This window comes from Cebus imitator, unplaced genomic scaffold, assembly GCF_001604975.1.
Source record: "Cebus imitator isolate Cc_AM_T3 unplaced genomic scaffold, Cebus_imitator-1.0 Scaffold342, whole genome shotgun sequence".
Classification (NCBI taxonomy): Eukaryota; Metazoa; Chordata; class Mammalia; order Primates; family Cebidae; genus Cebus; species Cebus imitator.
Window position 1 is genome coordinate 2,169,673 of NW_016107657.1, and position 25,912 is coordinate 2,195,584.

Genomic DNA, 25,912 nt, shown 5'->3' on the forward strand with positions numbered 1-25,912 from the left:
GATACTCTCAATCATTTCTTAATTTCCATTTAATTTTTCTTCTATTTAGCTCACTTAGGTTTTCCTTCTTTACGTCCTAAGTTAAATGAGCTAAATGCTTAAGTGATTTATTTACACTGTCTCACTTTAGATGACATGCTGAACTTACATTGTCATTCAGTCCTAAGCATTTTGTAATTTTCATTTCAACTTATTTAGTATTTCATTTTTAAGTATTCACATATGTGCTTTGTCCAAAGTGCACTTTTTGTTTATTTATAATTACATTGTCTTTTGAATAGAGGTTGTAACTTGTATATTAGTGATTTTTTGAAAAATGTTGAGGCTTTTGGTGACTAAATATATGGCCAATGGTTCCAAATATTTTATGTACATACGTTACCTTACTTGCAGTGCACACACACATATGTATCACACCAAGTTTGATGATTTTTAAAAAAATTTTTTTAAATTAAGATACTATAAATTTGATCTTTTGTGTATTCAATTTCTATGACTTCTAACAATGTATATATTAATGTAACCACCACTGCAATCAGGACACAAAAGAGTCGTATCATTCCAAAAACACTACCTCATGCTATCCCTTTCTGGTCACCTTTCCCCCAAATCTGTAACCCCTTTTAGCCACCATTCTGTTATCTGTCATTATCATCTTCATTTTAGAATGCCACATAAATAAAATTATACAGTAAGAAACCTTTTAAGACTGGTTTATTTCATTCAGCACGATGCCTTTGAGATGTGTCCAAGCTGGTGCATATATAAACAGTTTATCCTTTTTGAGTGATAATATCACAGTTTGTTAATCCATTTGCTTATTCAAGGACACTTGAGTTGTTTCCATTTTTGGTGGTTATAAATATTGCTGATATGTCCAGGTATGGTGGCTCATGCCTGTAATCCCAGCACTTTGGGAGGACAAGATGGGTGGATCACCTGAGGTTAGGAGTTTGAGACCAGTCTGACTAACATGGAGAAACCTCGTCTCTACTAAAAACACTAAATTAGCTGGGCATGGTGGTGCATGCCTGTAATCCAGGCTACTTGGGAGGCTGAGGAGGGAGAATCGCTTGAACCCAAGAGGCAGAGGTTGCGGTGAGCCGAGATCGCGCCATTGCACCCCAGCCTGGGCAATGAAAGAGAAACTCTGTCTCAAAAAAATAAATGAATATTGCTGATACAACCATGAATGTATAGTTCTCATTTTTATAGGTTAAACCCTCTGGAGTGAATGGCTAGATTATATAGTAAGTATATGTTTTAACTACTGTACACAGAAACTGCCAAATGGTTTTCCTGAATGATACACCATTTTGCAGTCCCATTGGCAATATATGAGAGTAACCACTTTTTAAATAATCTTTTTGTTGTATTTTTTTTGTTTGTTTAAGCCATTCTAAGAGGTATGCAGTGGTATTTCATCATTGTATTAAATTATTTTTCTAGCAACTGTGATATTAATACCTTTTCAGACAGCTACTTGCTATTTGTATATACTCTTCGGTGAAGAATCTGTTCAATACTCTTATCCAGTTTTTATTTGGGTTGTTTGTTTACTTACTGTTAAGTTTTGAGAGTTCTAGCATACAAGTTCCTTTTTCACATATGAGATTACAAAATAATTTATACAAGTCTTTAATTTTTTTTGTCATTCTCCTATTAGTATCTTTCTCAAAGCAAAACTTCCAAACTTGATCAAATCCATTTTGATGTATTTGTTCTGGACTCTGCTTTTTGTGTCATGTTTAATAAACTTTGTCCAGCCCTAGGTTATAAGCAGTTTTCCCTCTGTTTTCTTCTGAAAGTGTCATCATTTTTAGTTTTACATTTAGTTATATGATCCATTTTAATTTAAATATTGTATGAGGTGTGAGGTTTAGACTGAGTTATTTGCTTTTTCTTTGTTGAAAAGACTTTCTTTTAGCAATTGAATTTCCTTTACAATATACTTTAAAAATCACCTGGACATATTTGTATTGACCTACTTCTGGATTTTATTTTCAGTTTTATTGATCTATACATTTATCCCTTCACCAACATGACACGTTCTACATAAATGTAGCTTCATAGTAACTATTTAAATCCATTAGTATGAATCCACTTTTTTCTTTTTCAGTATTGTTTTGACCCTTATGAATCATATCCTTTTCATATAAATTTTAGAATTATTGTATCTTCATACATAAAAATCCACTAAGATTTTGGTTGGAATTGTGTAAAATCTATAGATGAATTTGAAAAATACTGACATATGTTCTTCAGTCTTCCAATACATGAACACAGAATGCATCTCCATTTGTTTGGACCTTTTAAAATTTTTTAAATAAGTTTTTTGGTGCATAGCTAAGTATTTTATTTTGTAGAGCTATTGCAAGTGCTTATTTGTTTTTAAGTTCAAGTTTCGAATGCTACTTGTTAGTATATAGAAACACTACTTGACTTTGCCTTCAGCAACATTGCTAAACTCACTTATTAGTTCCACCTTTTGATTTATCTTGTGGACAATTTTTGGAGGAGTTTATATGTATACAATATGTCACTTGGACATAGAGTAAGTTTTATTTCTTACTTTCAAACTTCACACTTTGTACTCCCTTTTTTCTTACATCAATGGCTGTAAAAGCCAGCACATGTTGAATAGGAGGCATAAGAGGGGCACACTTGCCTTGTTACCAGTTTTAGGAGGAAAACATTTAGTCTTTTTCTGTTAGGTAAGATGTAGCAATAGCTTTTTAGATGCCCTTGATCAGGTTGAGTGAGTTATCTTTTCTTCCTCATTCACTGAGAATTTTAATCATTTTTGGATGTTGTATTTTGTCAAATGTTTTTCAGCACCAATTGTAGTAATCGTGTTTTTTCTTCCTTAGACCGTTTATATGATGTCTTGTATGGATTGGTTTTTGCACCTTGAATCAACTTTGCATTTCCACAGTCAACCCCATTTGTTTATCTATTTTTCTTTTTATGTATTGATGTATTGAATTTGCCAGTATTTTCTTGAGGATTTTTGTGTCTCTGTTCATGAGAGTTATTAGTACAGTATTGCCTTCTATTGTGCTCTCTTTTATATGTTTTGTAATCAGGGTAATACTGGCTTCTTTAATGAGTTGGAAACTGTTCTCTCCTTTTCTATTTTTTTTTTTTTGGAAAAGTTTGTGTAGAATTAATTATATTTCTTCTTTAATTATTTGGCAGAATTCATCAATAAAATAGTCTAGGCCTGGATATTTCCTTTTTCAGAAGTTTTTCAATGATGAATTTACTATGTTTAATAGTTATAGGAGTATTCAGTTTGAATGAGTTTGGGTGCTTTATAGTATCTAATATACTCTCCATTTTATTAAAGGTGTTGAATGTATGCAACTTGTTTGTAGTATGCAGGCTTCTGTTTTTCTTTTTAATAAATCTTGCATTTTTTCCAGATTTTAGAGTAGCATTTAGTGGAAGAAACAGAGTAGAATTCACTCCATCTTACTTGGAACCAGAACACAAATTGGCTGATTTTATTATAGAATTTATTTTTAAATGTAGTATTATAGTGTTTGCTTGATATTTCCATTTTGATATTTTTAAAAATGTAAAGCTAATGAGCAGCTTGCTACATTTTCTGTCATTTTTCATTATATATTTCAAAACTATGTGGTCAGGTGCACATACTATATTTTAGTTCTGCTATGCTTATATCCATAGACATTGCATTCTAAATTCTATTTTTTCTATGTATTTTTAACAGAAATTTGCACAGTATACATTTTTCTCCAAACATGTATTTTCAACTTCTTTGTTGCTTTATTTTAAATTCCCCTTTAAATAAGCAACAGAAAGCTAAATTTTGATATATTTCAAAAATTAAACTCATACTTTCTGTTTTTAAGTGGTTTATTATTTTCACATTTATAGTGCTTTCTGCTTGTTTGTACATATTCCTGCCACCTTCTGTGTGATTTGTTTTCCCCCTTTGGCACGGATGGCTATTATTTCTCCAAATATTTATTTTCTTCTATTTCAGGTTAGAGTTTTTGTGCCAAGCCAAGAGCTGCCTTCTCCAATCCTCTTGGCATCTTCTTGGGTCCATATGGCTAACTCTCACCAATCAAATATGGGCAGAAGTGATGTGTGTTCCTTTTGAGCCAACTTGGTTAAGAATTAGGCACGCTTTCTTCATCTTCACTTTACTCACTCATTGGCTGAATGCAAAATAATTTGAAGCCTAGTGTTTTGTAGAGTTACCAGACAAAGGGAGCCTGAGTTCCTGAATCAATAGAGAAAAAGCTACCGACTGAAAATTCACATTGGATTTGCATCTAGTGAAAAGAAAATTCTCTTGTCAGTAAAATTTTGAGACATGTTTGTTATGGCAACTTGTATTTTCTTAACTACTACAAAAAAATGTTGCCTTGAAGTAGAGTGCTGCCATAACAAAATCCTAAAATATATGATATTGTCATAGCTGTCATGTGGCAGTGGCAAGGCAACAGATATCAGAAACTGGAAAGCTTGAAATCCATGTCATGTAGTGACAACACTTCTGTAAACCATTGCCTCAAGTAAGACAAACCATTTGCCTCCAACTGTAACTTCAAGAGAAGAGTGGAAAACAAAATATTGCAGTGTAAGTTGGCGGCTACCAGATATGTTTATGAAGGTATGTGAAGAAAAAGACAAGCTCCAGGAAGGCCTTACAAGTTTTCAAATAAAAATGAAAAAACATATATAGAATCATAGAATTTAGAACCTTGGAGGGATTTAAAAAGTTGACTAATTCTACACCCCATAACTCAAATGGATAAAAATAAAAGGGATTTGAGCAACCAAGACCCCAAGACGCATGAAGATTCAGCCCTGTATGAAACTCAGATTAAAGCTGTGACCTTCCACTCAGTCTTGTTAGTTGGCCTCATGGTAATCATCTTTGTGGACTATTAGCCACTTACAGCCACTCCTAACCAACACAGATCAATTCTCCACTCTTCACTGCTTTATTTTTGCCTCCGAAAGCTGACCCCTGTGAACTGCTTCTCTAGAATTGCCTTGCAGCAGGTTTCTCTTTGGGTTTAAATGCATGCAGCAGGACTTTGGAGAGTTTGGCTATTCCCTCCTTATTTCTTTGTTCTTTTGGCACAACTTCCATTTCCCCATCACTACAGCTTGTTTCAGTGGTCACCCTTACCTGGCTCTAATTCTCAGTCGTTCTAGTAACTCTATTTTCTTCCTTCATCACTAAGAGTGGTCACAGCTTCATTCTGTTGATAGTCACTGAGTGGCTCATCATCCTTTGTTTCCTTATTCCTATTCATGCCTGTCGACAGAGCCCTTTTATTCAAATTTCTTTCTTTGAATTATCTGGAGCAAATTATTTTTTCTACTGAGGGCATGACTCAAAAACTGCTATTAAATGGTTGAGAAAAAGACATGGAATCAAAAAACAAAGAAATTAATTGGGTTTGAGAATAGCATCAAGAAAAAAAAAAAAAAAACTACTGGCCCTGGGAGGAAATAGATCAGAAGCCTACTATATATTTTGTAGAGTTGCATTTTCAAAGAAATAGCATCTATGACCCAAATAGCCTTTGTATATTTAGGTCTTAGGGCAAATTTTGAGTCCTTAGCATGTCCCAAACATGCTGAGATTAAAAGCATGCTATGAAAGCTATATTGTTTTCCTCCCAGGTGGGAAATAGCCCCAAAAGGAGTGTCCTTGGAGGGTAATGAACAAGAAAGAATATCTCAAAGAGTAGAGTCACAAGTCATGCAGAACCATAAGCAACAGGATTCCTCCCAGAGAGCAGCATCAGGCTCTATCTCAGCCACTGCTAGTATAAGAAGTTGCCACAATAGAGGAATTTAAAAGTTCTATGGACCAGTGACTATTTGTATCTCACAATGTTCTCTTTTACTCAACTGGAATGTTGATGGATGTTTTCCTGCCTGTTCCACAATGATATTGGATGTTTTCGGAAGAAATAAAGAGAGATAACTTGTCTCTTCCATTTCAAAAATCTATCAGGCCATGAGGAACTATACCTGAACCTGCTGGAATGAACTGAATATTGCCAGAAGATCTTGGATTTGAACTGATGACATGATTGGATGGGATTTTGAGATGTTTCATTTATAGAAGGAAAAATTGTTTTTTGGGTAAGAGAAAGACTACAAATGGATATATTGGTGTTTACATGGACAACTTGTGGCAGAGATGGGCACTTTTTCATCAATGATTAATGTGTTTCCTTACAAACATAGCTACTCATTTTAAATCTATGTAAAGTCATATGATTAGTTATTAACAATGGACTATGAGCAGAAGTCATATGTGTCACTTTTAGGCCAAAAAGTTTAAGAGTAGATGTCTTCTCCATCATCTCTTTCTATATGTGCCAGCTACATGTAAAGGACACTGAGGACTAAGTAAATAAGGAATAACAGCAAAATAAACAAACTGGTCTCTGGATTAATACAGGCATACCTCCAAAATAAGAGTTTGGTTCTAGCTGTTGTAATAAAGCAAATATTGAAATAAAGAATGACACAGGTTTTTTTGGTTTACCAATGCATATAAAAGTTATGTTAATACTATATTGTAGTTTATTAAGGGTATAATAACATTATGTCTGAAAAATAACATATGTAATTAAAATACACGTTATTCCTAAAAGATGCTAATGATTATCTGATTGCCCCACAAATAGAAATCTTTTTACTGGTGGAGAGTCTCGCCTCACTGTTGATGACTACTGACCGATCAGGATGGTGGTTGCTGAAGGTCGATATGGCTGTGGCAATTTCTTAAAATAAGACAACAATAAAATTTGCTACATTGATTCTTTTTCCTGACAGATTTTTCTGTAGCACATGATGCTATTGAATAGCATTTTATCCACAGTAGCATTGCTTTCAAAATTGGAGTCAATCTTTTCAAGCTTTGCCACTGCTTTGTTGACTATGTTTACGTAATATAGTAAATCTTTTGTTGTCATTTCAACAGTGTTCACAGCATCTTAACCAAGAGTAGATTCAATCTCAATAAGCAGCTATCTTCATGCATTCATCAGAGGCAACTCTTCCTTTAAATTTTGTCATGAAATTGTAACAATTCAATTACATCTTCAGTCTCCACTTGTAATTCTAGTTCTTGTGCTTTTTCTGCCACATCTGCAGTTACTTGCTGCAAGACTCCACTGAAATCCTGAATGTCTAAGAGCCATACGGGGTCTAGTGCAGTGGCCCATGTCTATAATTCTAGCACTTTGGGAGGCTGAGTCAGGGGATCACTTGAGGCCAGGAGTTCGAGACCAGCTGGGCCAACATAGTGAAACCACATCTCTACTAAAAATACGAAAAATAGCTGGGCATGGTGGTGCAGGCCTATAATCCCAGCTACTCAGGTGGCTGAGGCATGAGAATCACTTGAATACAGGAGGCAGAGGTTGCAGTGAGCCGAGACTGTGCCACGGGACTCCATTCTGGGCAACAGAGTGAGACTCTGTCTCAAAAAAATAAATAAGTCATCCATGAGTGTTGGAATCAACTTCTTCCAAGGTGCTTTTAATGTTGATACTTTGACCTTCTTTCATGAATTACAAATATTCTTAAAGGCATCTATTTTAAAATGGTAAATACTTTCAAAATTTAATCAATTTACTTCTTTCAGATCCATGAGAGGAAAATTTCTCCTTGATTTATGGGCTATTGTGTTAACAGGTATGAAGGAAACCTTAGCCTCCATGCACATCTCTATCAGAGCTGCAGGTTGACTAGGTGTCCTTCAATGAGCAGTAATATTTTGAATGAAATCTTTTCTTCTGAAGAGTACATATCAATAGTGAACTTAAAATATTCAGTAAATCTTGTAATTTTGTTTAAGTTCCTTATAGATTCTGTATATTAGCCTTTTGTCAGATAGATTGCAAAAATTTTCTCTCTTTCTGTAGGTTGCCTATTCACTCTGATGATAGTTTCTTTTGCTGTGCAGAAACTCTTTAATTAGATTCCATTTGTTAATTTTGGCTTTTGCTGCCATTGCTTTTGGTGTTTTAGTCATGAAGTCTTTGCCCATGCCTATGTCCTGAATGACATTGCCTAGGTTTTCTTCTAGGGTTTTTGTGGTTTTAGGTCTTACCTTTAAGCCTTTAATATGCCTTGAGTTAATTTTTGTATAAGTTGTAAAGAAGGGGTCCAGTTTCAGTTTTCTGCATATTACTAGCCCAGTTTTCCCAGCACCATTTATTAATTAGGGAATCCTTTCCCCATTGCTTGTTTTTGGCAGGTTTGTTAAAGATCAGATGGTTGTAGGTGTGTGGAATTAATTCTGAGGCCTCTGTTCTGTTCCATTGGTCTTTAGATCTGTTTTGGTTTCAGTACCATGTTGTTTTGGTTCCTGTACCCTTGTAGTATAGTTTTAAGTCAGGTAGCATGTTGCCTCCAGCTTTGTTCTTTTTGCTTACTTAGGACTGTCTTGGCTCTATAGGCTTTTTTTGGTTCCATATGAAATTTGAAGTAGTTTTTTTGATTCTGTGAAGAAAGTCAGTGGTAGCTTGAGGGGAATAGCATTGAACCTATAAATTACTTTGGGCAGTATGGCCATTTTTACAATATTGTTTCTTCCTATCCATGATAATGGAATGATTTTCAATTTGTTTATGTCCTCTTATTTTCTTGAGCAGTGGTTTGTAGTTCTCCTTGAAGAGGTCCTTCATATCCCTTGTAAGTTGTATTCCTACATATTTTATGCTCTTTGTAGCAATTGTGAATGGGAGTTCACTCATAATTTGGCTCTCCGTCCATTATTGATGTATAGGAATGATTGTGGATTTTACACATTGATTTTGTATTCTAAGACTTAGCTGAAATTGCTTATCAGCTTGAGAAGATTTTGGCCTGAGATGACGGTGTTTTCTAAATATACAATCATGTCATCTTCAACCAGAGACAATTTCTATTTGAATACCCTTTATTTATTTCTTTTGCTTGATTGCCCTGGCCAGAACATCCAGTACTATATTGAATCAGAGTGGTGAGAGCGGGCACCCTTGTCTAGTGCTAGTTTTCAAAGGTAGTGCTTCCAGTTTTTTCCCATTCAGAAGGATATAAACAGACATTTCTCAAAAGAAGATATTTATGTAACTAACAAATATTTTTTTAAAAAGCTCATCAACAATGGTCATTATAGAAATGCAAATCAAAACTACAATGAGATACAATCTCATGCTTGTTTCACAATGGCAATCATTAAAAAGTCAGGAAACAGCTGATGCTGGAGAAAATGTGGATAAATAGGAATGCTTTCACAGTCAGTGGGAGTGTAAATTAGTTCAACCATTGTGGAAGACAGTGCAGCTATTTCACAAGGATCTAGAATCAGAAATACCATTTGACCCAGCAATCTCATCACTGGGTATATACCTAAAGAATTATAAATCATTAGACTATAAAGACACATGGATACATATGTATCCATACCTTATTTTCAGTCTATGTGTGTCTTTAAAGATGAAGTGTTTTTCTTTGATGGAAAAAGATTATTGGTCTTATTTTTTACCCATTCTGCCACTCTAATTCTTTGATTGGAATGTTTAGTCCATTTACAGTCAATGTTATTATTGACAAATAATGATATACTGCTGCAATTTTGTTATTTGTTTTCTGGTCTTCTTTTTTTCCACCTTTCTAGTGAAAGGGATTTTCCCTGGTGGTATGTTTTAATTCTTGCTTTTAATATTTTGTGTATCCATTGTGTTTTTTTGATTTGAAGTTACCATGAGGCCTGCAAATAATCTCTTATAGCCCATTATTTTAAACAAATAACAACTTAACATTGATTGTATAAACAAACAAAAAAAAAGCAAAGAAAAAACTAAAACTCTAGACATAACTTTGTCCCCCCGCTTTTTAACATTTTATTGTTTCTATTTATATCTTATTGTACTATCTATATCTTGAAAAGTTGTGGTTATTATTTTTGATTAGTTCATCTTTTAGTCTTTCTACTCATGAGTAATTTATACACCCCAGTTACAGTGTTATAATATTCTGTTTTCCTGTTTATTTACTATAACCAGTGAATTTTGTACCTTAAGATAATTTTTATTGCTTATTAACATCCTTTTCTTTCAGATTGAAGAAATCCCTTTAGAATGTCTTGTGGAACAGGTGTCTGCTATTGATAAAATCCTTCAGTTTTTGTTTGAATAGAAAAGTCTTTATTCTTCATGTTTGGAAGATATTTTTGCTGGATATATTTATTATTCTAGGATAAAACGTTTGTCCTTCAGCATTTTAAATGTATCATGCCCAATAACAAGCAATGCAAAAAGAACTCTGTATTCAATAAATGGTGTTGAGATAACTGGCTAGTCATATGCAGACTGAAATTGTAACCCTTCTTTTCACAGTATACAAAAATCAAGTCAAGATAGAGTAAAGATTTCCATGTAAATCTTGACACTATAAAAACTCTGGAAGGAAACCTAGGAAATACCATTCTGGACATTGGCCCTTGTAAAGATTTCATGATGAAGGGTCCAAAAGCAATTGCAAGAAAAACAAAAATTGACAAGTAGGACCTAATTAAAGAGCTTCTGCATAGCAAAAGAAACTATAAAGGCAGTGAACAAACAACGTATAGAATGGGAGAAAATATTTGCAAACTATGCTTATGACAAAGGTCTAATATCTGGAAACTGTAAGGAAATTAAACAAATCAACAAGCAAAAAACAAATAACTCCATTAGAACATTGACAAAGGCCATGAACCCTTCTCAAAAGAAGACATACATATGGCCAAAAAGCATATGAAAAAAATGCTCATCATAACTAATCATTAGGGAAATGCAAATTAAAACCAAAATGAGATACCATCTCATACTAGTTAGAATGACTATTATTACCAAATCAAAAAGTAACAGATACTGAGTTTGTAGAGAAAATGGCATGCTGTACAGTTCTGGTGGAAATTTAAATTAGTTAAAACATTGTGGAAAACAGTTCAGAGATTTCTCAAAGAACTTAACAAAATGACCATTTGACTCAGCAATCCCATTACTGAGTATATGCTAAAGGAAGAGAAGTCATTCTACCATGAAGACACATGCACGTGTATATTCATTGCTGCATTATTCTTGATAGTAAAGTCATGGAATCAACCTAGATGCTCATCAACGGTGGACTGGACAATGAAAACGTGATATATATGCACTATAGAATACTATGCAGCCATAAAAATAGTAATATCCTGTCCTTTGCAGCAAATGGATGGAGCTGGAGGCCATTATTCTAAGTGAATTAATGCAGAACCAGAGACCCAAATATCACATACTCTCACTCGTAAGTGGGAGCTAAACATTAAGTACACATGGACACAACGAAGGGAACAACAGACAGTGGCACCACTTGAAGGTGAAGGGTGGGAGGAAGGTGAGGTTGTAAAAACTACCCATCAAGTACTAAGCTCATTGCCTGAGTGAAGAAATAATCTATACACCAAACCCCCACAACACACAATTTACTCATGTAACACATCTGTATATGTACCCTCTGAACTTAAAAATTGGAAAGAAAAAACATAATAAACAAATGAAGAAGTAAATAAATATGTTATGCCACTCCTGGCTTGTAAAGTTTCCATGAAAAGTCTGCTGCCAGATGTACGGTGGCTCCATTGTATGTTATTTATTTCTTCTCTATTTCTGCTTTCAGGATGCTTTCTTTATGCTTGACCTTAGGGAGCTTGGTTACTCAATATCTTGAGGTAGTCTTATTTGAGTTAAATCTATATGGCATTCTATATAACCTTCTCATGCTTTCGTATTGGTATCTTTCTCCAGCTCTTGGGAAGTTCTCTTTACTCCCTCTGAATAAACTTTCTATCCCTATTCTCTCTCTCTCTACACCTCCTCTTTAAGGCCAGTAACTCTTAGAATTGTCCTATTGAGTCTATTTTCTAGACCTTATAGATGTGCTTTGTTCTTTTTAATTCTCTTTTCTTTTGTCCCCTCTGTGTGTTTTCAAAAAACTTGTCTTCAAGTTCATTAATTCTTTCTTCTGTTTGATGAATTCTGCTGTTAAGAGATGCATGAATTCATCAATATGTCAATTGCATTTTTCAATGCCAGAATTTCTACTTGATTATTTTTAATTATTTACATCTCTGATAAATTTATCTGATAAAATTCTGATTTTTTTCTCTGCGTTATCTTGAATTTAATTGTACTTCCTCAAAACAGGTATATTGAATTGTCTGTCTGAAAGATCACATATCTGTCTCTCTAGGATTAGTCACTGGTGACTTTCTTAGCTTGTTAGTATTCATATTATCCTGGATGTTCTTGATGCTTATGAATATTTGTTGGTGTCTGGCCATTGAAGACTCTTGGTCTCATTCCTTACTTTCTCCCAAACAGAGTCTCTCCCTCTGTGTTGATCTGCCTGGAGCTAAAGAAGGGGCGACACAAGTAGTCCTGTGACCACAACCACTAGAATCGTGCTGTGTCAGCATGGCTTTGGGTCTTGCCCAAGTTCCAATGGCAACAAATGTCTGACTACCATCTATATTTGTTCAAGGCCCTGGAGCTCTATAATCAGCAGGTGGTGAAACCAGACAGGCATGTGTTCTTCCCTTCAGGGTGGCATGCTCCCCCCATTCCCAGGTGGCTTCATGGTTGCCATCCAGGATCCAGGGTCTGGAGTCAGAAACCTGAGGCATCTACCTATCCAGGCTGAGAGGGAACACATGCCATGAGACAAAGTCCTTCCCACTTTTCCCTCCCTTTTCCACAAGCAGAGGAGTCTCTCTTCATGGCCACCACTTCCCCAGGCTCATGATACATGGTTACTGCTGATCATTCAAGGCCCAAGGGCTCTTCAGTCAGCTTGTAGTAAATGCTGCCAGGCCTAGGACTATCCTTTCGGTGCAGTGGCCTCTCATCTGGCTCAAGCCATGTCTAGAAATATCATCCAAGAGCTAAGGCCTGGAATCAGGGAGCCTGCTTGTGCTGTAACCCACTGTGGCCAAACTGGTACCTAAGCTGAGTTTTAGTTCTTATAAAGGTGATATTTTTGTGTGGATAGTTGTTCAATTTGTTACTCCTGCAGAGGACAATCAATGGAGACTTCCAGTAAGCCATCTTACTCTGCCACAGACTCTCACGCACATACATTTTAAACATTTATATAATTTTCTGACAAAATCTAAAATTATCTAGTGTTACAGTTTTCTTCCTAATCATGGGAAGGACTTTTGGTCACTGAATATGCCTTTTTGTCAACCTTATTATAAAATGTGTTATCAAAAACAAAAATTAGAAATGCTTTGTATAGAACATTGCTTATGAGTTTACTTCAACATTTCCTGTGCTTTCTTCTGACTCAAGTTTTGCCTTGAATAGATCTTTGGCAGGAGTTCACTGATAACAAATTGTTTTAGACTCTATTTTGGCCTCATTTTGGAATAATAATTTAGTTGAACATTAAAAAATATATATGTTGCATTGCCATCCCTTATGCTATGAAAATATTGCACTGCTTTTTAATCTATACATTGATGAAAAGAGTCTATCACCATCTAGTAACTAGTCTTATTTTTGATAATATTTTAAGAATAAACTTTACTTTGAATAATTTGTACTTTCATAATAATATAACTACAATGTAGATTTCTTCCTATTTATCCAGGTTAGTACCGAATTTTCTATCTGAAAACTCTTTTCCAAAATAATGATTACTCAACATCTCTAAAAGTATTACATTTTTACCATTCTCTCTATTCTTTTCTACACTGATGACTCAGTAAAATATGATTATCAACCTATCCTCTGTATTTCTTAAATATTGTTTTATATAATTCAATATAACATTTTATCTAACATGCTGTTTTTCTCAGTACTATTTTCTAAATCAGTAACTTTCTCTTCTGCTATGTCTCCATCACATCAGTTGCATTTCTACTTACATACTTAAATTTTTCATTTCCAAACTTATAAATTGGTTCTTTTTTCCTGTGCCACTGATCTTATTTTCTTTCTGCCTGTTTGGAGTTATAGCTTCTATTCTGAATAATGAAGAAAATGGTTTGTCTTTGGAAAATCCTTATCATACAAAAGCAATCTAATAGCAGACTTAAAAACTGGCCAATTAAAAATAATTTAATCTGAAATATTTATAATGCATTTAATTTAGAATATCTGGAATAAGCATTCTTCAGTATTAATTGTGTTGGCTGGTATTCTTACAATTTGAATTATTAGTTTTTTTGTAATTTTGATTTATATGGTCATTTTGATTTGACTTGAAGGTTTTGGTTTAAGGCTTTTGTGCTATGTAATTATTCTCTGAAAATAAGCATGTGTTTTTGCAGTTCATTGATGCCTTGGGCTTTTAACCCCAGAATAGTTATTTTACAGGTATTTCAGTGATTTTCCTTTGCAGATGTGTTGTTTACATTGCAAATCCACTTACAGAAATGAAGATTAGCTCAATTCAGTTCAGCATCATGTGGCTGTTCCTTTTTTTCCCCTTCCTCATCCTATAGTTTTCAGTAAAAGAATAATCACATGAGGTAATCTGGGAATATTTTGATATCTATTATGAGAAAGAAAATAACAGACACCCAGCTTCTAGTATTAAGAATGGCTTAGAACCTATCTTAAGTGGAATACTTCTAGTTCCTTTTACATCATGGTAACTGAACTTCTGGGCATCATAGTTTCTTTCTGTCCTCAGAACCAGCAGTCCTAAGGGACATCTGACTGATAAAGTTTATTTTCCTGTATCTCTTTCTGTAGGTTCATTACCATTGACTTTATATGGAGTCGAAGAGGAATGATGAAGAGTGAACTTGAGGAGCCATCATGAATAGAAATACTTTTTCCCTCTATATAGCCCTAATAGAGTTGGAATGAAAAATTGGTTCAAGGAAGTGTTTCACAGTGACTGCTCAGTGGGTCCTTTAGTTCAGATATTCATGAACAGCGTTCTATCATCACCCACAGCATGTTGAACTATCTTGAGTGTTTCCTGCATCACATTTTTGTTAGAAAACAAAGGCTGTTGCTTTCTTTTCTGAGACCCCATGTTCCTACCTCACTCATATCTTAATTGTCTTACATTTTTAGAGGGACTTTTTTCCATTCCCCTACAACATTCCATTGCTGACAGAAAGGCTGACAAGGCAACTGACACAGTGGCTATTACCTTGAGCAGTTTCTAAACAATATTATTTTGCTGCCCTTCTGCTTTCTGTGAAATTATAGGATGTTTTCTTTTGTGTGCAACAATAGAGCTCAGCTCCACACCAGGGGTCCTGAACAGATTCCGTACCAACCTCCTGAGCTTTAGTATTAATGTAATTATCAGCTGGAGATATCAACTCAGGCACTCACATTGTCACTATATTGGTTCATCTTCATGCCAGAGGAAGTAGGAATGGTGTTATAAAGCCTAGTCTGGATTTATAATGGGTGTGTGTGCATGTATATATGAATATAATTATATATATATACATGTATACAGTATCTACAAACATATATGTATAGATATCTATACATAGATGTATATAATGTATGCATATATAATTTCTTGCTAATTTGAGCTGCATCTTGAGTAAACAAGAGCAATATTTGTAGAAATACATGGTGACAGATCAGCCATGAATCTGAACTGGGGGCTGATAAATTCTCATTACCTTCATCTACCTGACAAATAAAATGACCTGCTAAACAGCTGCTGAAAATTCAATCAGGTGCCTACAAAGAGCAAGCATCCTATGTGAAAAATGGAGAAGTGTGGTAAACATCTTCGACTGGAATCACACAGAATGGAAAATAAAGGAGAAGTTTCCTATCCTCCTTAAATGAAATCATGCCATATTTAGTTGCTGTCACCATTTGATGTCAATTCAAACCACTCTAATTTTCTTTCCATTCCCAGTCTACCAAAAAAATCATCCTCAATTTTCCCTGATCCTGTTGTTTCCATTAATTCCCTTCCCAGGGACATACCTAATGCACAAGATTAATGTGTTTCTGATGAGAGAATAGCAATCTCCAACATGGAGTATATACAGCCAAGATACATGACAATCCATAGAGCAGTGTGAGAAACCTATGAAAATTTCACTGACTATTTTCACCTTATTCTTTTCAGGCACCATATTTGAAAATGCTTTTAGTGTTTGACATTTTAGTACAATTGTATACAATATGATCATAATCAATAATTATATAGATTTTGTATTATATATTATATGTAATAAAGAGTAGATATATAATAAAAATGTAGGATATATTGGGTTAATATTATAAATATTATGAATGCATCCTTGGCTTACTATTTTTTCATGGCAGGGATGTACAATTCAAAACATATGAAGAACAATGTTCTACAGCATTTCTTCTCAAACTTTAATACACACACATACCATCTTTTTTGTAAATGCCTATTGAAGTTTGTAAGTTCATATTCAGATTCAATAGTTCTGGGATGGGGTTAGATCATTTATTAGCATTTCTAACAAACTCCCAGACACTGGTGGGGCTGCTGGTCCTTGGATTATACCTAGACTAGCAAGGAGTAAGTAAGATTTAATGGCCTGCTATCAGCAGAGGGAAACTCCAGGAAAGCTAATAAGCTGACGTCTATTGTAATCTGTGCTCACACTGCTATAAAGGTACTACCCAAGACTGGGTAATTTATAAAAGAAAGAGGTTCAATTGACTCAGTTCCACATGGCCAGGAGGCCTCGGGAAACATAGGATCATGGCGGAAGGCAAAGGGGAAGCAAGGACCTTCTTCACATGGTAGAAGAGAGAAGAGTGAGTGAAGGAGAAACTTGCCAAACACATAAAGCCATCAGCTCTTGTGAGAACTCACTCACTATCATGAGAACAACATGGGGAAACCACCCCCATGATCCAGTCACCTCCCACGAGATTCCTCCCTCAACACCTGGGATTACACAATCCAAGGTGAGACTTAGGTGGGTACACAAAGCCTAACCATATTACCTGTCAATAGCCAACATTCCCACAAGATGGAGAAATGAATGTCTTGGTCCCAAAGGGTAAGGACCCGAGCAGCCCACTGCAACAATTTATCTCAACTAACCCCTGTACTCCTTGAATACATTTTGTAAAATAAGCTTCTCTAGGATTCTGATGGACCTCCTTTCCTGTGGAAACAAAGTTTACTAGGATGAACTAGAGTTCCTATTACTGCTGGTCTTACAACTGCAACTGATGCTTATCAAAATTGAGCCAAGTGGTACCAAGAAGTATCCAAGTCAGTGGCCTAGGTACAAAACATATTCTCTGTCTGAATTATGTAACAGCACTCCAACCTGTTTCTGATGATCAGAGTCAATTACCCCGTCTTTCCATGACAGCTGGTTTGATGGAGCAATAATGCTGAAGTGATGGGGTGGGAGCTATAGCTTGGAGTTTCATGGGTTTCATGTTTTCTCAACTGTTAGAAGCTTACAAATTTATTAATGTGCACAAGCACAGGAATCACATAAAACGAAATATAGGCGGGGAGTGGTGGCTCACGCCTGTAATCCTAGCACTTTGGGAGGCCAAGGCTGCTGGATCACTTCAGGCCCGGAGTTTGAGATCGGCCTGGCCAAACATGGTGAAACCCCGTCTCTACTAAGAATACAAAAATTAGCCTGGCATGGTGGCGCACACTTGTAATCCTAGCTACTTGGGAATGAGGGAAGAGAACAGAGAATTTCCTGAACCCAGGAGGTGGAGGTTGCAGTGAGTTGAGATCATGCCAGTGCACTCCAGCCTGGGCAACAGAGCAAGATTCTGTCAAAACAAACAAACAAATGAACACAGAACAAATGAACAAGTAAGGCTGGATCACTGAAACTTATATACCCTATTTATAGAGAGGAAAATGGGGATGTGTGTGGGCAATTGTGAGGGTTAGTAAATGAATGGAAGGGGAAATTAATGGGTCTTGGAGACAGATGAGCTTGTAAATGATTCTTTTTGGAATTTGAATGAGCCTGAGAATTAGACAATATCTTGTGACAGAGTTCATCCAAATATGGTTACATTCCTCAGTCTTATTTCTTGCCAAAATGAAATTTCAAGGAGAGAATGAAAGGCAATTTCATTCCTTCTGGTGGAGATTCAGGTAAGAGAATTTCAGAGAGTTCTACCCCGTATTTGAGGGGAGACACAGGAGAAGGTCAGCCAGTTCTTTGTTCTGACGATGCTTCCAAGGCCTTTTAATTTTCTTTAATTCCAAAGTGCTCAGTATGCCAAAACACTGTACTTTTGGGGATTTTATTCTCTGTGACCCAACAGATATAACTGTTCTCTACTTTTAGAAGGGAATTATGATTAGCTGGATACAGTGGTTCACTCCTGTAATCCCAACATTTTGGAAGGCTGAGGGTGGGTGGATTACCCAAAAAAGGAAATCAAGACCAGCCTGGCCAACATATTAAAACCCCATCTCTACTAAAAATACAAAAATTAGCCAGGTATGGTGACATGTGCCTTTAGTCCCAGCTACTAGGGAGGTTGAGGCAGGATAATCGCTTGAACCCAGAAGATGGAGGTTGCAGTGAGCCAAGATCACACCACTGCCTTCCAGCCTAGGCAACAGAGTAAGACTCCGTCTCAAAAAAAAAAAAAAAAAAAAAAGTGAATCATAATCAGTTTCTTTTCAATGGAGACAGATAACTTTTTAGCTAAAGTTGTCAGATACATTGTCAATACAGGATATACGAGTAGAAAGCAAAACAGTATTAGACCCTTGCAAATGGAAAACCCCAAAACAGAGATCAAGAAAATTAAGAGCACAAAATGTGAAAATGCTAACACTTTGTAAGCCAAAAATAAAATCCTAAGCCTCCCAACCAACTGAACGGACCCACTCTGGGCCAAGAGAAACTTGAAAAACTTAATTCTCACCCATAATGAAAACTGAGGTCACCAAGCCTCGTTATATATACCCTCTCCCTTTTGGAGTTTAGGCACAACTTATAGAGATCATAAGACTGACAAAGCAGACTCTTTGGCAATAAGATGCCAAATTTGAACCCGAGTCTGCTATAGCAACACATGACAGCGGGCCCTGTAAAAAATAAAAATATTTTACCCCCAAATACATTTTTTGGACATATTTTGAAATGGCCTGCAAAGCCATATTTTGTTAGGGAAATTTTGCATCTGTGAGAATCTCCATTAATGCAGCTAGGTCTTTCCCAGATCTAAGAGGGATTAACTAAATAACCAAGAGTCTAACCCCTTTTAAGACAGAAAAAATATATTCACCCTCAATTTTGTCTGAAGCCTGCCACCTGGAGGCTTCCTCTACATAACAAGAACATGCCTTCCACAATCCCCCTCTCAGGGTTAATACTGAGTTTCAACTTGATTGTATTGAAGGATTCAAAGTATTATTTCTGGTTGTGTCTTTGAGGGTAGACTGGGAGACGCAGACTCCCCCCTCAAGCTGGGTGGGCACCACCTAATCAGCTGCCTACACGGCTAGTATAATAGCAGGCAGAGGAACATGGAAGGACTAGAATTGCTGAGTCTTCCAGCCTCCATCTTTCTCCCATGCTGTATGCTTCCTGCGTTTGGACATTACTCTCCAAGTTCTTCAGCATTTGGACTCTTAGACTGACCACTAGTGATTTGCCAGGGGCCCTTGGACCTTTGACCACAGACTGAAGGCTGTACTGTCAACTTCCCTACCTTTAAGGTTTTTGGACTTGGATTGGCTTTCTGGTTCCTCAGCTTGCAGATGGCTTCTTGTAGAATTTCACCTTGTGATCATGTGAGTCAATTCTAATAAACTCCCGTTTATATATTCTTCTATCATATTAGTTCTGTCCCTTTAGAGAACCTTGACTAATACACTTCCTTATCTTAATGCAAGCATTTCTTTCTACTGACTTTAAGACTTTCAACAAAGCTTAACTCTTTCAACAAATTGCCAGTCAGAAAACTTTGAAACTACCTATGACCTGTAAGTCCCTGCTTTGAGATGTCCCACCTTTCCAAGCCAAATCCATGTACACTTTCCACGTATTGATTTACATCTTTGCATGTAACTTCTGTCAACCTAAAATGTATAAAACCAAACTGTAAAGCAACTGCTTTGGGCTCACTTTCTCAGGATCTCCTGAGACTATTCCCCAGGTCATGGTCCCTCATATTGGCTCAAAATAAACCTCTTTAAATATTTCATAAAGTTTGGCTTTCTTGTCAACATCATCATTAACTTTTTCCCAGTTTAATACTGGGATGGTCTTACTTCTTCCAGATTCCTTTGTGGATTACCTATGTGTACATACTGATAGTCCTGGGCTGGGTAGTGTGCATTCATCAGTGGGCAAGAGTACTGTGTAACACTATGAGAAGTGGCAAAGAGATAGTGATACAGTGTTATGCAATCTAACATGTACAATCTAGTGTTACAGATTGGACCTTGGTTAGGAAAAAGAGGAATGAGTGCAAATGTGTAGCACTCATTCTAATCAAGGTAAAGGCATTAGAATACATGCGCTTAGTAATACTGCCTGTAATACAGTTCTCTTGCCCATTCTGGCCTGTCTCTCAATGGCTATCAGTGAATCTTCATTAAAACATTCACCAATTATGTTGTGCTCCGTTCCTAAGAATTTCTACAAAACTAAAACGTTTTCTATTTTACCTTTCTACAACTTTTTACTATACATTCACATATTACCTTACAACAATTCCATGTAGTAGACATTATATTCGTTTTTAAGACATACAGAGTAAGGAGTTATATACACAGAAGTAACATTCCATATTTGTCTTTAACCTACAGCCTGACCTTGTTTACATGATATGGCCTCACTGAGGCTTAGTTTTCTCACCCACAATGTGGCAAAAAAAAGAGGATTCAAATAATGATCATAAAGGTGTAACAATTAAGTCTGTCCTATAATTTGTACTTCATAATTTGCTATTATTTACTATTTTAATATTATTAGTTTATCTAATATGTTATTTAATATAATTTGTATTTATTAATTATTTAATACCATTGTTAGCTTTAAAGTATTTTTATATACCAGGAGGTCAATTATACAAAATTGTTAAAATTGTGTGTACACTGAGAATAAATGAATTCAGCATAATTATGTGAATTAAATGCATGAGTCTTTCTAAGCACGTTTTATTACAATTATTTTGGATGTTCATACATGTTACTTTCACCGCTTTACTTTTTTTATATTTTGAGATGCTGAAGTTTTCATCAAGCTGAATACCAGATAAGTGAATCCTTTCCCTGCCTTATTCTCAGCACTGTCACTGTGTAAAAGACATTTAACATTTCATGTTTAAGTTTCTTTATCCACAAACCAGAGGCCATCATCCTGACCTGCATCATCAAAAAGCAATTTCTATTAGCAAATTAATGATTGTTGAGGCAGCTATCAATGCTGAGTATCGTTCATATTAGATTGGGCTTCAATTGCCCAACAGAAAGTGAATCATTCCAGGAAGCCCCTTTGGGAACAAGAGTTTAAGTTTTTTTCTCTTTCTGGCTGCGAAGGAAAAGTACTGGTCAAAGAGAAGAGGGAAAGGCAAGGGGGAGGAGAAGGGCAGAGAAAAGAGGAGATAAAACAGTTCAAGGTTGTATTTCCCCGACTTCTTTCCTGCAATGTCGGCCTTACCCTTTATGACAAGGTCTGGGGAAGATGTAGTTTATGATGTGCTTCAAGTGTGATAAAGAAGCTGAGAGGTGAGCCCGGGAAGGGTTAGGTGTCCTTGAGGACCGGATGGGCTTGAGTACTCTGTGAGGATGGATGTTATTAAATTGAATTATTATTATTAGCACTTAGACAACGTGAAGAGGGAAAGGAGGAGAAAGGAAAGAGAGCTAAATTAAAACCACATATGGGTCACGTTGTGAGAGAATTCTGAGAGCTGCGGCTGACCTGTAAATACGGCACAGACTACTAAGTGAGGGGCTGGTTATTCAGTAGGCCCTAATTCTACAAAAAAATGGGTTTTCCCGGGAGTTTAATTCTGAAGATAGGGAGGCAAGCCTGTGGCTCTTCTATGGTTTCACTGAGAAATGAAAATATAACTCAGTAGGATTTATAGAGTCTGCTCTTTGAGTAACCTCTGCTCCAGTCAAAATGGATTCTCCTCCTCTGGTACCCGTGTATAGGCCCATGTTAATCCACCTTTCAGAGTACCTTCAGGCTTTTCTAATCTGAGTCATATTCTCCCCACCGTTCATAGGCCACTTTTGAAATTGCAGTCATCATTTTTATTGGTGGTAGTTAACATTTATGAAGCACTTACCATGTGCCAGGCACTGTGTTGAGTGCTTAGCATTTATTATCTCATTTTATCTTCACATGTGCACTGTGAAGAAGATTTCATTGAACCAATTTCACTTTGAGGATCTTATTTTAGAAAAGTATATAGTTTGACCTCAGGGCTCACAACAAGTGTCAGAAATGAGTCTTAATTCTGATTTTTTCTGACTCCATGTCTTATAATCCTAAATTCTACTGGACTTCTTACAGCATAAGCAGATAACCCTAATTCATACTGACTTATAAATCCTACCAGATGCTCTTCATTTCTGTTGATTCTCCAAGGAATACAAATCAAAGAAATGAAATAAATTGGGAGAGATTACTGGAAAATTCCATGTTCTGAGGAAGTAACAGAATTTGAGATAGGGTGGTGCTTTCACGTACTTCTCCAGTGGTCACCAAAGCAACTGGGATTTTGGCATTGGTGGATGAGTTCTGTGAAGGAGCAATAAAAGGAAAGCATTTATTTTAAGGTCAGCACTTATTTTAAGTTACTACTCTGAACAGAATTATTATCCTGAGGACTATATTGCAGCTGATTTTGATAAACACAGAAACAATAATTAAAGTACCAATAGAAGACAACTTTTATCAAAGAAAGTGATATATAGTAAAATGAGGAAATGCTGAAAACTAGCCTGTAAAAACTTGAGACAGTTTACTTATATAACATCATTCAGGTCCTGTGGGACAGGTACTGATGTATACATTTCTAATATTATCTAATATTAACCTAGTAGCGCTTCTTATATATAGCTGTTTAATTCATCAACAGCAATCAGCTACTGAAAGATTATCTCCTCATGAAATTCTTGTTTACCTTCCCCTTTAAGTTTCACAATGAAAGCATATTATTTTCCCATTTAGGGTTTTCTTTTATTTCATTAACCTCTGTCTCCTCACTTTTATGCTTCTTCTATATCTGTAAAGGTTGGTGTATGCCATGATTGCAATTCATTTTCTCTGGGTGACTTGGCTCACCTCACCTATTTCTCCTGGCTTTGCTTGCATTTGTGAAAGGGTCTGCAAAATATCATCTTTATCCTGGCCTGTCTCTAGACATTTCAGACTAGAATGTATACTGATATTTGAAAGTTCTACCTGAGTATCTAAAAGCCATCTTAAACTCTAACTGGATAAAACAGAAAAAAAGGTAACTCCTAATTTTTAATTGAAAAATTATTCCCCCAATTACCCTTCTCCACCTCTGTGAAAAAAATACCACCACACACTTTGTTGTATAAATCCAGAACGTAGGTGTTATCCTGGCTTCCTTTCTTTTACTCAACCCACCATGCCCCTTCCTTTAACAAGCATCATCAATTTTTCCTTTAAAACATTTATCAAATTGGTTCACTACTCTATCACTGTAATTCAAGCATAAATAATCTACTTCCTGGACTCTAACCATAAACATCTACTGGTTTCCTGATTATCTGTGTGTCCATGTTCAAGTCATCCTCCAAAAGACCAGCAGATAGTCTTCTTAAAACAATAAACCAGATCATGCCACTGATTTGCTCAAATCATTCATAAGATTAGTTTCCCAATCTCATCTGGAGAAATATTCAGACTTCTGACCCTGGCCCACAAGACTATGTGTGCTGACCATCAACTCCAGCTACTCTTCCTAATCCATTAGGACTCAGCCACAATCGTCCTTTTCCTTTCACATGCACAACCCAAGCTCACTTTTGCCTAAGGCCTTTCTCATGTCTGTCTTCACTGCCTGGAATGCTCCTCTCCATGATTTTTACAGAGATTTCTATGACCCGTTATTTCATTGCATCTGAAGTGTCCCCTTATAGACAATCTAATGTAGCTAGGAAGCTACATTATGATATCATCCTTTTATCTGAATAGCACATTATCTTCACTTGCCTTTTTTATATTTGTTTGGTCTTATCGCTTCCTTTCTGTCTAGAATGCTGATTTATAAAAACAAAGTGTTCACATTATATTCCTAGAGATTAGACAATGTCTATTACATAGCAGATACTTGGTAGATTTTGTTGAAAGAAAAAAAAAATGAACAAAAAAGAAACAGAATGGTCCTCTAAACCAATGAACTGAGTACTTATTATCCAAATAATGACTTTGAAATTTGACATAAGAATGCAAATGCAATAGTGGAAGTGTTACTGAAATTTAGTGAGGCTGGGTGGATGATTAGAAGATGACTATTAAGATTATGCCTTTAGGCCGGGCGCGGTGGCTCACGCCTGTCATCCCAGCACTTTGGGAGGCTGAGGCGGGTGGATCACGAGGTCAAGAGATCGAGACCATCCTGGTCAACATGGTGAAACCCCGTCTCTACTAAAAATACAAAAAATTAGCTGGTAGCTGCGCGTGGTGGCGCGTGCCTGTAGTCCCAGCTACTCAGGAGGCTGAGGCAGGAGAATTGCCTGAACCCAGGAGGCGGAGGTTGCGGTGAGCCGAGATTGCGCCATTGCACTCCAGCCTGGGTAACAAGAGGAGCGAAACTCCGACTCAAAAAAAAAAAAAAAAAAAAAGATTATGCCTTTAAATAAAGCGCATGAGGAAATGGCACTGTAATCAAAATAACTATTATATGCCTGAACAGATATCCTCAAACTTATCTGAGGTACAGTGTAAACCACTTTGGTGATTGAGTACAAAAGAAAAAAGTGGTATCACTGTGAGGTGATACTATCCAGAAAATCACTAGAAACTATATATGGCTATAGTTTTTCTAATGTAGATCATAAAAATGGTACACAAAGAAGTTAAAGTGTAGGGAGTAGGAAGCAGAGGACTTTTCAAATACAGTCTTTGCAATTATTTATGTAGGAGACCTGAGTATTATACTGGACCTTTTTTTCTCCAGCATAAAAAAGAAAATACAAATATTCTCCTTTATAAAATTCAAATCAAGTCAGTCATTTTGTCTTATATGTAACCTAAATAAAACTGAGCTGCCTAAATGGTCCAGTCTCATCACAGCTATTCATTGAAAAAATTAGTCAATTTTAATTTTCAGTAAAATTTCTCAAAACGATGCAAAAACATAGCAAAACATAAAAATACTCAAAGTGTTTTTTGCTCAATCTGTGTGTATGCATGAGAGATAGAGACAGAGAGAGAGAGAGAGAGAGAAGGAAAAAACGATAGGAGATAAGAGAAACGGAGATAGAAATTTCTGAGACTGTGTGTGTATGTGTGTGTGTGTGTGTGTGTGTGTATAACACATGGTACTTAGACTCAAAAATCTCTTTGAATTTACTCAGCCTCTTCTCTTTTATCCAACCTATTTTAACTATTTATTGCCCAATTAACATTTCTTTTCATTTGTTTTCTTCTATCAGTAGCTCTTTCGTCTATACAATGGAAAAAAATTAAATAGCTCTAAGATCTTCTCAGTTCTATTAACTTGTCAATAAAAGCTATCATCTCTCTCACCACTGTGACCCTGCAGTCTAAATATAAACAGTCTGTATTGCTACCATGCTATCTACATCTTAGTATCATTTCTTCTTTGGCCTCCTGCAATTGCCTTTCTTTTTTTTTTTTTTTTTTTTTTTTTTTTTTTTTTTTTTTTTTTTTTTTTTTTTTTTTTTTTTTTTTTTTTTT